The sequence below is a fragment of the Grampus griseus genome (assembly GCF_964374135.1).
Source record: "Grampus griseus genome assembly, chromosome: 6".
Lineage (NCBI taxonomy): Eukaryota > Metazoa > Chordata > Mammalia > Artiodactyla > Delphinidae > Grampus > Grampus griseus.
In genome coordinates, this window is record NC_139000.1 from 90,101,860 (window position 1) to 90,115,606 (window position 13,747).

The window sequence follows — 13,747 nt, forward strand, 5'->3', positions numbered from 1 at the left end:
GTCCTGGCGTTGGGTGGGCGGTATCTTGGGGGTGACATGAGCCAGTTCGTCGGCCACGAGGAAGGGCGGGAAGCACATCCCGGAAAGGTAATACGCCTTGGCCCCTGGGCGTTGCCGGTGGAGCTCAGAGCCCCTGGGCCTGGGCTTCGTCTCTTGTGCTGTCGCCTGTCACAGTGGCCCCCGCGCGCTGGCCCGTCCGCGCTGTGCTAGGGGGTACTGGTCGTCTCGCGGCTCAGTTCACAGTAGCTGAAAGGGACAGTGTGTGATGTTCTGGTTTCTCCCCATCGTTTTAAAAGGGAGGCTCTGGCCATTGCTCCTCGGGTAAAATGCAGGGGGACTGCTTTTTAAGATGGGACTGTCAGTGTTGGGGACCCTCCTTAATTACCAGGATGGAATCCCCTTCAGTTCCTCAAGCTGTGTTGTTTAGGCACAGAAAATGTGAGTAATAGTCACTGGAACTAAGTTTGAGTGAAAAAAGGCACCGGTACCGCCGAATTTTCCATCGCAACAGTTGATCTGTGTCGTCTCTTGGAATTATAAAGGGCGTACAGTTGCTTCCTAACCGGTGTCCTTTGAGAGCTCTACCTCTGTACGTTCAAAGGATTAATTTTGAGGCTTTGCTCATACGTGTAGTAAACCCTTTAATTCCCTAAGACCTTCCTTTCCTCCATCTCATACCCCATTAAGCCCGCTTCAGTTTATCTCCTGAATTTCTTCTGAATCTGTCAACTCTTCCTCAACATCCTAATACCGAACTTGCCTGTCTGTTGCAATGAGGTCCTAACCAGTGTCCATATATCTTGTTTCCTTCCAATCCATTCTTCACACAAGAAACCTTAAAAGCAAGTTGGGACATTGCTCATAAACATGGCTCAAAAACATTGTTTTGAGAATAGAAAACAAACTGTTGGCCTTTAACACTCTGCGTGGTCTAGAATCCTGTCTGCTTCTCTGCTACGTGGACTCCAGCTTGGTGCCTCTCCAACTTTACTGTGGGTATGCCTCTCTTGTGGATCTTGTTAAATGCAGGCTGTAATTCAGTAGTTCTGGGTGGGGCCTGGATTCTGTGCTTCTAACGAGCTCCTAGGTGACGGTGACCCTGAGAGCAAGGGTCCAGCTCCTGCCTTTCTCCCTTCTTTCTGGAAGAGCAGGACGTCTGCCCCCCCACCCCGGGAGGAGAAAACATCCGCAACGTGACTACTAGTAACCAGCTTCCCTCACAGGCAAGGGACCTTTACCACAGCTCCCTACCATTTTGTCTGAGGCGCAGCAAGCCAAAACACTGACACGCTGAGGTTTGCAGCAAAGAGGAGGTTTATTCACAAGGCAGCCAAGCGAGGAAGTGACGTGACAATAGGTCTCAAATCCGCCTCCCCAAAGGCAAGGGGCTTGGGGTATCTATGGGATAAAGAATAAAGAAGCAGGGCAGTATGAGGCATAGGGAGCATGAGGAAAGGTGATTGGAAAAAGGTGTGCTCGTCATTGTTCTGAGCTGGCGTAACTAGGCTACGGGGCTCAGCACATTCTCAGGCTGTAGTTTTCGGCCCTCTGATGGCAGGAGGTCAAAAGGCACTGGCCCAGGTGGAAGATCGGTGGTCCTCTCCAGTCTCAACCAGCTCAGCCTAACTAGACACAGCTGATTCCAAGTTCCTGGCCAATACCCGGGGCAAACATCTTATTGCTTATGCTACATGTTATTTGGAGGACGTGCAAGTGTTCAAGCTACCTTGAGGATTGAAGACAGGATTTGACTAATCCTTACACATGGGTTCGCCTCCAGATGAGCAGAAGAGGCCTGTAGGCTGAATCTGGCTCCTGGCACCTGGAATTGGAGGCAGATGGTTTAAAAACAGGCTCTCCCACCCTCTGTGTTATCTTAGGTAGATAGACTATTGAACCTTCCTGTGCCTGTTTCTCCACCAGCAGCATGGGGACACTCAGAGTCCCTCTCTTGGGGGCTGTTATGGGGGTTCAGTGAGATATAGATGCATGCACAGGCACACGGGAGACACCCAGTGTGTGTTAGCTTCATGCTTACTTTTATTAGGAGACCAGTATTGTTAGAAGATTTCTGGTTTGGACAACAAATTAGATAGGTGGTCATTACTATAGTTTATGCGACAGCAATTCACATTACCATTTGCAAAAAAGCAGTTGGTTGTCCAGTGGGGATTATAAACATCCATTTACCATGAGCTACTGAACAGATACTTTACACAGTAACTACTTCAAGTACTATTTAAGATCAATTCTCTATGTTGTCTTAAGCAGTTGTTAACCCCCAATTTCGTGAATAGTCCCAAGTAAGTCACTTGAACATCAGCTAGAGCAATCTATTTCACTTAGCAAGCCTAAAGTTATAGTTCAACAATTTTATTTACTGTTCTATGACAAAAATTACTCTCAACAGCTATGCCCTGGATAAGTAATCAGCTAAAGCTAGTTTGACTGACCAAATCTGATTTACTGAGTTAATAATAAGCCAGTTGATTTAGAAAGGTCTAACGTATATTTCTCATCCATTCAGCATTAAACTGTTTCCCATGCCTAAAATGTCTTTTTTCCCATTCGTACCTATCCAAATTCCTACTTCTGTGCCGTAGGGCTTGGCTGAACTACAACTGCCTTTAGTGACACTTTTCTCACCTGCACAATTGGAGATAATTTTAGTCTCCTCAAGACTCCCACGGGGTTACCTCTGTTGTGACACTTGACGATTTGGTGGCATATTTTATTTTATTTTATTTTATTTTATTTTACTTTAAATAGCCTTCCATTACTCCGTGCACATCAAACAGTAAATGCTTTCTCCTAGTAAAGGTGCATAACAATTTTCTGAACTCTTCTGCTCTGGGCAAGATTCATAAATACACCAGGCAAACATAGTGAAAGAGGAGACAGTACTTGTGTTATATTCAGTTGGGTCTTGATACCTAAGTGTGACTCTTAACCAAGGATTATGCAGTAATTAAGGACACAGGTTAAAGTTGTTTAGAGTGTGTCCTAAAGTCTCACTGGCAGAATTTAAATCTCTACTCTGGAAATTGTAGACCTGAGACAAATTACTTCCCTAAACTTCATTTCCTACATCTGAGGAAGATAATAGTATCTACCTTGTAGTAGACTGAATAGTACCATTGCCCCCAAATGTCCACCTTCTAATCCCCAGAACCTGTGAATGTCACCTTAAATGGCAGAAGGGACTTTGCCAATGGGATGAAAGTAAGGGTTTTGAGATGGGGAGATTCTTCTGGCCTACCTGGATGGACCCAGATGTAACCACTGGTGTTCTCGTAAGAGAGAGGCAGAGGGAGTTTTTACTCCAAAGAGAATGTGATGATGAAGTTGGGGTTGGATTGATGTGGCCAGAAGTCAAGGAATGCTGTCAAGGAAACAGATTCTCCCTTAGAGCCTCTAGAAGGTGGATGGACGGCCTTGTCAACTCCTGGTTCCAGCCCAGGGAAACTGGTTTTGGACCTCTGTCTTCCAGAACCATAAGAGAATGAGTGTGTTTTGTTTTACGCAAGCTCATTGGTAGTAATTTGTTACAGCAGCCATAGGGAACTAATGCGTACCTCATAGGAACTATTTCTCCAATTAAAATGTGTGACTGGAAACACACTTGGTGGCATGTCTGACACACGGTAGGTGTGCTACTGTGGGTAGTTCTTGGAAACTAAAGCCTTGGTTTTTGAGGAATCATCAAAACCAGTACAATGGTTGCCATGTTCCTCCTTGTTCATCCTGGTGACAAACCTGTAGAGAGAGCTCCATCCTTTCCCACAGGACACCCACCCGTAGTACTTACAGGGAAGAGGTTATGTCTCACTTCAGGCACCTTCCTCTTTTCCTTTCTACTTTTTTTTTTCATTAATCTTCATCCAACTGGCCTTTCTAAGTTAAAAAAAAAAAAACAAGACAAAACCATTTCTCAATGGATTCAGATACTACCCCAAGTTAATAATCCAACCATGTTCTTGTTCTTCCGGGTCTCATCACCAGAAATTTCTGAGCTGAAATCCTCTCTAGTTTCTAGGATCAGTCACTTTCTAATTTCTCCCTTCTCAAGTTCAGAGTCTTGTCAGTTTAGTCCCTTCCCTAACCACAACATCTATTAAGGTGACACAGCAAAGTGATGAAAGTCTCGACGGTCTGGTTTTCATCCTGGGTTTCTGCCCGCTACTTACTGTGTGGCATTAGACAAGCTATTCAACCCCTCTGGGCCTCAGTTTCCCCCCAAAAAGGTGAATATTATGAACATTACCTACCTATAGGGTTGCCATTATGAGGATTAAGTGAGTTAATATTTGCTAAGCACTTAGAAGATTACTTGTTATAGTCTAAGCACTACAGTTGTGCTTGTTAATAATAATAAATGCAATTCCAAGCGTATAACTTACTCAACTTTCTGTCATAACTTTGAAGTGTTGGTCTATCTGTTGGCCAGCGTTGCAGGTAAATGAGTCGAGGCATGGGCTGAGGCATTGCTACCAGTGAGTGGTGTGTTCCCAGAACTAGGAACAGCCGTGTGAAATAGGTAGCGGTTCTACGTGGAGACAGGGCAGACTGGAAAATAAGAGCGCTGGGAAGGAGGTGTGGTGTCCATAGGTTTGGTGTCAGAGCTGCTGCCTGCTGAAGCACCGATGCCGGCCTAAGCCGTAAATAGGGGGGGGCTGGGGAAAACAGGGGCAGAATAGAAAGGGAAAAGAGGGGAAGAACGGAGAAAGATAGCCTAGGGAGGAGGTGTGGTGTCCATAGCTTCGGGGTCAGAGGTGCTGCCTGCTGCAGCACCGATGACACCCGAAGCCGTAAATGGGGTGCTGGGGAAAAGGGGGGCAGAATGGAAAGGGACAACAGGCGCAGAACGGAAAACGATAGCCTGGGAAGGAGGTGTGGTGTCCATAGCTTCGGGGTCAGAGGTGCTGCCTGCTGCAGCACCGATGACACCCGAAGCCGTAAATGGGGTGCTGGGGAAATGGGGGGCAGAATGGAAAGGGACAACAGGGGCAGAACGGAAAACGATAGCCTGGGAAGGAGGTGTGCTGTCCATAGCTTCGGGGTCAGAGGTGCTGCCTGGTGCAGCACCGATGACACCCGAAGCCGTAAATGGGGTGCTGGGGAAAAGGGGGGCAGAATGGAAAGGGACAACAGGGGCAGAACGGAAAACGATAGCCTGGGAAGGAGGTGTGGTGTCCATAGCTTCGGGGTCAGAGGTGCTGCCTGCTGCAGCACCGATGACACCCGAAGCCGTAAATGGGGTGCTGGGGAAAAGGGGGGCAGAATGGAAAGGGACAACAGGGGCAGAACGGAAAACGATAGCCTGGGAAGGATGTGTGGTGTCCATAGCTTTGGGGTGAGATGGGCTGCCTGCCTGATCTGAGAAAAGCGAGTGAAAGTGGGAGAGCTTCTCCCTAGCTGCTAAGTCTTCTCAAGGTCTAGCACGCACTGAACACTGGCCAGCTCAGCCTGGGTGTTGACATTGCACTGTACGTGTCACAGAGCAAGGGCGGGTCAGGGGGTGGTATGGGGGCCCCACACAAGCCCAGCCCCTGGAGAAACCCGGCCCGAGGGCAAAGAGCCCGACCCCTTGTGGGCTTTCTAGCGGCTGGGACTTGTCGCTGTGGGTGGCAGGTGTTTGGCACCGGATGGGCCACCATGCGGAGACTGTTGGGGACTGTGGAAGTCTTCTCCTCCAGAGCTCACCCTGCCTGGGCACCGGCTCTGCAGACCCCTCAGCCCTGGCTATGTATCGGCCAGCCCTTCCCCGCAACGGGGCCCAGAGGCCAGAGCCTGCCCAGAGCTGAGTGGAGGAGGCACCCAGAGTTTGCCAGGCTGTGGCCCGCCACCTCCGTGGACCTCCCCAGCTTGTCCGCGAGCCCTGGAGACAGGAGCGCCTTCTCCAGGGCTGCTGAGCTGCCAGCATCACCATGAGCCAGGCGGTGAAGGTTTCTGAGCAGGGGATGCAGAGCCCTGACGCGACTGGATGCTGCACCCCACGATGTCCCTTCCTGGCAGGTAGGTTCTTTCTTCACTTGTTTTTCGAAATTTGGTAAAAGAACATTTAAACCTTCGACTGTTCTTCAGGGTATACAGATGGTAGTGGCTTAGCCGGGATTCGAAGCAAGCCTGTGTGATTCCAGAGCTCGTGCTCTGGACTCTGGTGCCTCCTTATCATATATGCTTCATGTGTTACTTTTAGCCCTAAGTGCCATACCTGTAATGAACACATACACTGCCCTGTAGGAGGTGTTCTTTTGTTCAACGCGTGAATTGGTCATCCACCACACTGGGTTCTAATCTCAGAAGATAGGTCAGGGACCACCAGTTGTCAGCATAGCACCATCCCACATTTCTGATTGAGGCTTGCAGCCTAGATTTGTCCCTTTGGTCTAGTTTGAAGGATCCAGGTATGTAAGGCTTATATTCTAGATAAATCAGGGGCTCTCCTGAAAGGAATTCATCAATGAATTATTCTGTATGGATTAGAAGCCAGTTTCTCTGGCCTTCCTGGAGTATATCCAGTAAGGCATCTCATTCATGTCTAGAAAGCAAATATATCATTGATTGCAACTTCAGCATGGAGCGATGTATTGGTTTACAATAAAGTACGATCAACACAATTTGGTCATTGTGAGTATGCCGGCTGGGTCCACTCTTTACTACACATATGTAACTCTAGAGCTTCTTACGCCCCATAGAGGAGACATACTCTTGTGTGTCTAGGACAAGGGAAACATGTGTTGTTATTCAGGAGCTGGAAGCTACAGCATGACAGGAAAGAACTGAAAAATCCTGGTCTTGGTCTACACATCACTTTACCTTGTTCGAATCTTGTTTCTTTGGCTTGCTTCATTGGAGTGTCTTCTCTCTCCTGGGACTGACATTGTGTGTTATATATCAGGCATGTAACATGTAGAAGTTTCAGAACCCAGAATCATATAGATCAGTGAAAATTTATATATTTTTGTTTAAAATCTATTTAAAATCACACTGGGCATAATTCATATATTCCAAAAGTAGTTTGACCCTCTGCTCGTGAGATTCTTTTTATGGTATGTCAAAGCAAATTTGGACTTCCATCCCCAATAAACTTTGAGGTTGGAGGACACAAAAGCTTTTGCTCAGACCTAAATCCTGTCTGAAGAAAAAGGGTAACTATTATAAGCCCTTTCTAACCTCTCCAGGAGCAGAAATGATTTACAGCTATGGCATTGAACCATAATTTCTTGATCTCATTTGAGAAGAGCTCAGTAAGAAACCGTGTCTTGATTTTTGTTTGTTGGTTCCCTGTTTTCTTGTCTTGCTTACCAACAATCCACTGTAATCCATGAGTGAGTATGGCAGCAGGCTGAGTGTTCCCTGGAGCTCATTAAGTGAACGTTTTTTCCTAAAATGACTTTTGTCTCCTTGTTTTCAGCCCCTCTTCTTTCCTCTGTCCTTTACTATAACCAGGGCTCAGCAAAAGCTGCCTGGCTTTGTGCAGACCCTACTTAGGGTAGTCTTTTCTTCCTTATTTTATTCATGGCCCCTCCATTTCATTGTTTGCCTTCTCGAAATGTGTTGAAATCTTTCTGTGGTTGATGACTTCCACAATGTCTTGGCTTTTATTGGTTGATTAATTTTGGTATTTCTGCAGTTTTATTTAAACATGGTTTCAGGAGGACCAGAAAGTAAATATATTTCCTAGTCTGCCATCTTGAGCTGAAAATCCCTGTGGATTTTAGCATCCAATGTTCCCATGGGTAAAAAACCCAACCTTGGCATTAATAGATGTACACTCAAGATTTCAGCTTTTCTTGAGCAATCACTAAGGATTTAATATGCGGTCACTTCTAATGGGAAAATAATAACTATCTCATGGCGTTGATTTGAGGATTAACTTAGATAATGGACAAGAAAATGCTTTGTAAGGTTTTAAAATCTATAAAAAATGTTTTTGTTATTATTTGATTTGTTGCTATTTCACCTTTAGCTGACAGTTGTTTGTGACCTTGCTTATGTGAGAAAATGCCTTCTGGTTTATTGTTTTGAAAGCCAGATGATATTTTTCAATAGCTCAATGGAAATGGCATCATTTGTGAAGTTGAAGGGTGAAGGCATAAATGTTTCTTGACATTTGAATCAACTATTGGTCTTCTGGGGCTTGTCCTTATTCTCCTGCAGTCTCTAATCAACATGGCATCCAGAGAGATCCTGTTAAAACATAAGTCAGATCATGTCACTCAAGTCTCTTCAATGGCTTCTTCACAGGAAAAGCAAAGTCCTCAAAGTGCCTCCACAGCCCTAGAAATCTGGGCCTCTGTTTCCTCTCTGACTGTTTCCTTCTCCTCTCCACTTTGCGCCCTCTGTTTTCCACACACTGACATCCTTTCTGCTCCTTGGATACTCCAAGCCCACTCTTGCCTCATTGCCTTTCCATCTGACTGTTCCCTCTGCTTGTACTATTCACTTCCCAGATATGCACCTTGCTCCCTCTCACAACCTTAGGTTCCCTCGTAAATTTTATCTTCCCCAGAAAGCCCTCAGTGATCACTTAGTTTCCGATCGCAGCCTCCTCCTACCAGCTAACCATCTCCATCCGCCTTCCCTGCTTGCTGTTTTTCTCCAGCACTTACCTGATATACTAGTTATTCTACCCATTTATTCAATTTTTATTTACGTATTTACACTTATGATTTTATATTTGCTTCTTTACTTTTGTCTCTCCCCTCAGCTCGAGAGAGGCTATATTCATCTGTGTTAATCACTGCTGTGTTTCCTGAACATGCCTAGAAAACATCCTGAAGAAGGGTGCCTGAAATTTGGTAAGGGATCCATCAGTTTTCTTGGCTGAATGAAGAAATATGTTCATAAATTACTGAACAAATCTCTGGGGTTTCTGAATTAAGGACTAATGGGAAGAGGAAGGCAAATGGTTGGGCCAGGGTACTGCAAGAAGTAGTATTTGGAGTACTCTGATAGCTATCCTAATAGATAACATTTTGTTCATTTAAATAGTTTGAACGAGAGAGCCGGGAACTAGGGACACACAGCATCGAGGTTTTATAATGCATTCCGTAGAGTTCTTTTCAAGTGTGTTCAAATATCATTGAAAATATATGCATGCATATAAACCTCTGTTACTTGATTTAGTGCTTTACAAGAGCCCCTCAAGGAAGGGGTAGTAGCAACTCTCAGTATCCTTCCTTTACGATGAGCTTACGTTATTCAAAATTACATCGTAATTTATTTGTAACTGTGAAACTAGCCTTAGTTATTTAGTAGACCCCCCCTAGAAACCTATGACGTTAATAAAACCAACAAAAATGTGTTCAGTTTCCAGTGATACACACACTACAGACTCAATTATGTGTCATCCATCTTAATGAGGGGAAGAAGTGATTTAACAAACACAGAGCAAACAGAATATGAAGTTTTGTCCTCCATTAATATTAGTAATGGATAAAGTGGGCTCCAACGCCTTCAAGGTAGCTTGAGACCCATCATCTGTGTGTCATGGGCAGGGGGATGCTCGGCCAGGATGTCTTTCTCTGTCACTGAGAAAAATTTCCATAATATATAATGATACTTACTGAAACAGATATGGGGCATTTGGGTAATTAGGAATCGGTTAGCATATTTTTCCGGAAGCCTTGACTACAAAACGAAGATAGTAGATTTGGACACTTCCAGCTATGCAGAAGTTGTTTGGGTATTCATCTTTATGCCGAATGCAGTAAGCTTATTTCACCTCTGCAGCTTCCCATATACCATTTTCCCACCTCTGTTTTGTGTTTGGAAAGACTTTCAGAAATTAAAACTCAAGTTAAAAAGTGAGTGACGGGCTTCCCCGGTGGCTCAGTGGTTGAGAGTCCGCCTGCCGATGCAGGGGATACGGGTTCGTGCCCCGGTCCGGGAAGATCCCACATGCCGCGGAGCGGCTAGGCCCGTGAGCCATGGCCGCTGAGCCTGCGCGTCCGGAGCCTGTGCTCCGCAACGGGAGAGGCCACAGCAGTGAGAGGCCCGTGTACCGCAAAAAAAAGAAAAGAAAAGAAAAGAAAGTGAGTGACAACTTAAATGATATATGGACTATTTTGCTGACTTACAAGAGCATGCAGAATTAAATATGACCCAGTTGAAATGTTAATTTTATTTTAATGTGTATATTGGGGTGGAGTCTTAAAGGTGCCAGAAAACAAGCATTCACCCGTCCTGTTTGGAACTGCAGCACACAGGCACCTTCAGTTACCAGTTCTGTTCATTCCACAGAATCATCTTGGGAAAACATAACTGTTTTTTATGTACCTGGTATATATCTTAATTAGTTTGAAGAATTTCCCAAATACCTGTTAATATGTAGTTCTCCAATTCCAATCTTGCCACGTCCTGTACCAGTGACACAGCACATAGGAGTTTTATTTCTCTTTCTTTCTCTGGGTTGCTGAGAACCCAACGAGAGAACAATGGAATGGCATCAAAGAGATCAGGGTTCCTGACTCAGATTTGCCATAAAATAATAGTGTCCTCTTGGGAAAATTATAGTTATTCTAGGCCCCTTTGCTTTTCTTTACTTTGACAGAGCTGCACTAGATGACCCCAAGTAACACTGCACTCTTTGCAGTAGTAGCTTAGACGTTATTGGTTTTCTGAAACAAATGAAGACAGTGACACAGGAAACTGTGCAACATCTCTGTAACTATGTTTTCTTAGAGTTGCCTCCATTTTACAGATGATAAGGTGGCTGAGCACAGAAGTAGGTGTTTTGACCAGAGGTTCCAGAGTAGATGGAACTGAACCACAAGTTTCCTTCATTCCTGAAGCTCACTTAGCCAAAACATAGGCTTCTGAATATTAAGCTGTAAAGCATATTATCAGTATGCTTTAAAAGAAGCGGTTCTTCTAGGATTTCTAATTACTAGCAGGCGGTTTTGAAATTCTTAGAAGATCATCTAATTTTGTGAGATTTACAGCTCTCTTTTCCTGTCAAGCAAGTTGTATTAGTGCCAGACAATCACCTGAGCTTCTGGATGCTTCTCTGAACCTCTTGAATTTTTCTTCTTGCTATCTGAAATTCATGCCAGATAAGCCTTTTTGTAGAGAGCATGTACAGACTTGTCTATTTTCATATAAGAAAGCGATGCAGTGAGCCAGGTCGGGGATTAAGCCCTCATTCTCAGAGTGGTGTTGAGCTCCTGGTGAAATATTATCATCATTTCCTCAGAATAGAAAAGCAGTTATCTCAAGTTTTTAATGCCATTAACTATTTATACATTTATGTATAATACATACATTTATTGTACCTACGAGGTGTGCTCTCTTTGGGAAGTACAAAGCTATTTGAGACGTAAGTTGTTCGTTTGTTTGTTTTCCCACAAATACTGTGACCCTTTGAGCAGGAAGGTCTATGTTTTACTAACATCTAGAACAAGCAGCTAACACGGTGTCTAAGATGTAGTCAATAAATATGAAATAGGTAAATGAACACATTTCTAAGGAAGGGCCAGGACATGAACAAATAGAAAATTTTCATTTTCAGTCACAAAGCCACAACAGACATAAAAATGATACAGACAACAAAGTGCTACGGTCATTCAAAGAAGGCATAGAGTTGATACAACAAGGATCTCCTCTATGGCACAGGGAACTGTACTCAATATTTTGTAATAACTTATAAGGGAAAAGAATCTGAAAACGGAATCACTGTGCTGTACACCTGAAACGGACACGACATTGAAAATCAACTATATTTCAATTAAAAACCAAACCAACAGACAACAGCAACAACAAAAAACCAGAGAGGTCATAGAAGTTCTTATGAGATTCCAGAAGAGAAGCGAAGCCAGATGAGGACGGGAGAGGAGGCTTTTGAATCAGTTCAGAGGAGAAGTCACAGAGGAACTAGTCTTTGATCTGAACTTGAGATTAAGATTAAGATGAATTAATCTGAATTAATTAAGATTGCAACACAGGGATATTACAGATGAAGGTAATCACATAAACTTACTCTACTGAAACTTGCAGAGGTTATGAGTGTTGTTCAAGATCCCAAAGCAAGTGCATTGTGGAATCAGAATTTTAAGTGAGGCCTAATGAACTAAAAACAAAGAAACACAGAAACAAGCCCTTCCTGTGACACCACGTTGCCTTTGAAGTCGTTTTTCTTTGGCGGGTTGGCAGAAACTGGTTCCAGTGTTTCTTGCAGGAATGACTGGCCACAGGACTGGGCGTCGTAGCTTCCTGCCAGGCGGCCGAAGGTCGCAGGCAGGTGGGTCACTGGGACACACGCGGAGGGGCTCCTGCCCGGCTCCCTGGCCGCTCAGTGCCCCTGCCCCAGAGCGGGGGTGGGGGCCCCAAAGCAGCCTTGTCTGAGTCCCCTGCCACTAGAGAGAGTATTGGCCCAACACTTGTAGAAAACGGGGACCTTGCTGGCAGTTCAGTGGAGGGACACAAATAAATCTTTGCCGACTTTCTGCTGAAGCTCACGAGGGTTCACTCCTAAGCCTCTTACAAGGTCAGCTGCCGAGGCTGCGAGAGATGAGTCGGGGCTCGCGCTCCACCACGGGGAGATCGCTGGTTAAAGCGCTCACGAGGGAGTGAACCGCGTGTCCGCACCGACACGCACGGGCAGACCTCGTCGATGCCTTCTGTTCGGGGTATGAAGCCCTCTCCTGCCTCTTCCAGGCTCTCTAGAAAGCATGTGCAGAGCCTCCCACCCCACCCTCGGACTCCGCGGGCCACAGCTGGAGGGACCAGCCAAGGAACCGTGGCAGGAAGAGGCCAGAGGTCAGCGGGCCTCGGCCGGAGCCCGTCAGTCGGTCCCCATTCACACACCACCAGACGATCCTCTTGACCTGGGCAGTAGCCGCCAACCGACCGCTGAGGTGAGCCCGGTGCGCGCTTGGCTACCTGGCATGGCTGGGAACCCCAGGATCTCCTGGCAGAGGCGGGCATTCTCCTGGGCCGGGTCCGCGGGCGTCTGCGTGTGCAGGGCCTGAACCACCTTGGCCAGGACGATCTGGCACAGGTTGAAGAGGCCTGGGGGGCGGGAGAAAGGAGACGGGGGGCTGGCACCGTGTCCAGGCCGCGCTTTCCAGCCGGGCAGACCGGAAGCCCCCTTCCCTTCCCTCGGTCCGGCCGCATCTGGGTTGGCCTCCCGGGACTTGATGAGCTTGTCCAGCAGCTCCTGAGGGACGGTGCTGCCCGTGCCCCACCAAGACTGGCAGCAGCGCCAGGGCCTCCCAGGGCACGGCGCCCCCGGCCCCAGAGCCTTCCCTCTGGTTCTCGTCACCGGCTGTCACCAGACTTGCATGCAACGTTCTTTTCTTTTCTCTTGTCGTCTTTACGTCCCTCAGCCACGCAACGCGGTGAAGCCCTGACGCTCGCTGCCGCGTCGATACACCCCGAGAACACGATGCTCAGCGAGAGAAGTCATACACAGAAGGACACACAGGGCGTGACCCCACTGAGGAGAAACGTCCAGAGCCGGTAGATCCACAGAGTCAGCGAGTGGGTTCCTGGTTGCCAGGGGCTGGCGAGGGGACGGAGTGATAGCTAAGGGCGTGAGGGACATTTTCGGGGTGACGGAAATGGTCCAAAGCAGTAGTGACGTCTGTACAGCTCAGTAAACTGTCCCCACACGCCCCGGTGCAGCCTGTGAGAGCATCGCGCTCAGGATGAAGGGCTGACCACAGGAAGACTGAACGAGCAGTGGGTCCTGGGCCCAGACGCTCAGCTGGCGCCCCCCACGTGGGGAAGTCACGGGGACTTG

The 13,747-nt window shown here is 46.6% G+C and overlaps 1 long non-coding RNA gene across 6 annotated transcripts in view; it reads left to right on the forward strand.

Moving 5' to 3' along the window:
* LOC309824322 overlaps positions 1-13,747 on the forward strand; it is a 41,918-nt gene that overhangs the window by 25,320 nt on the left and 2,851 nt on the right. For 2 of the 6 annotated variants that reach the window (XR_014296911.1, XR_014296912.1), the window contains exons 7-10: positions 5,697-6,015; positions 8,714-10,040; positions 12,661-12,860; positions 13,332-13,464. This is a non-coding gene — a long non-coding RNA (uncharacterized lncRNA). The remainder of the gene's footprint in view (positions 1-5,696; positions 6,016-8,713; positions 10,041-12,660; positions 12,861-13,331; positions 13,465-13,747) is intronic. The other 4 variants (XR_014296913.1, XR_014296914.1, XR_014296915.1 and 1 more) reach the window with 4 other exon arrangements.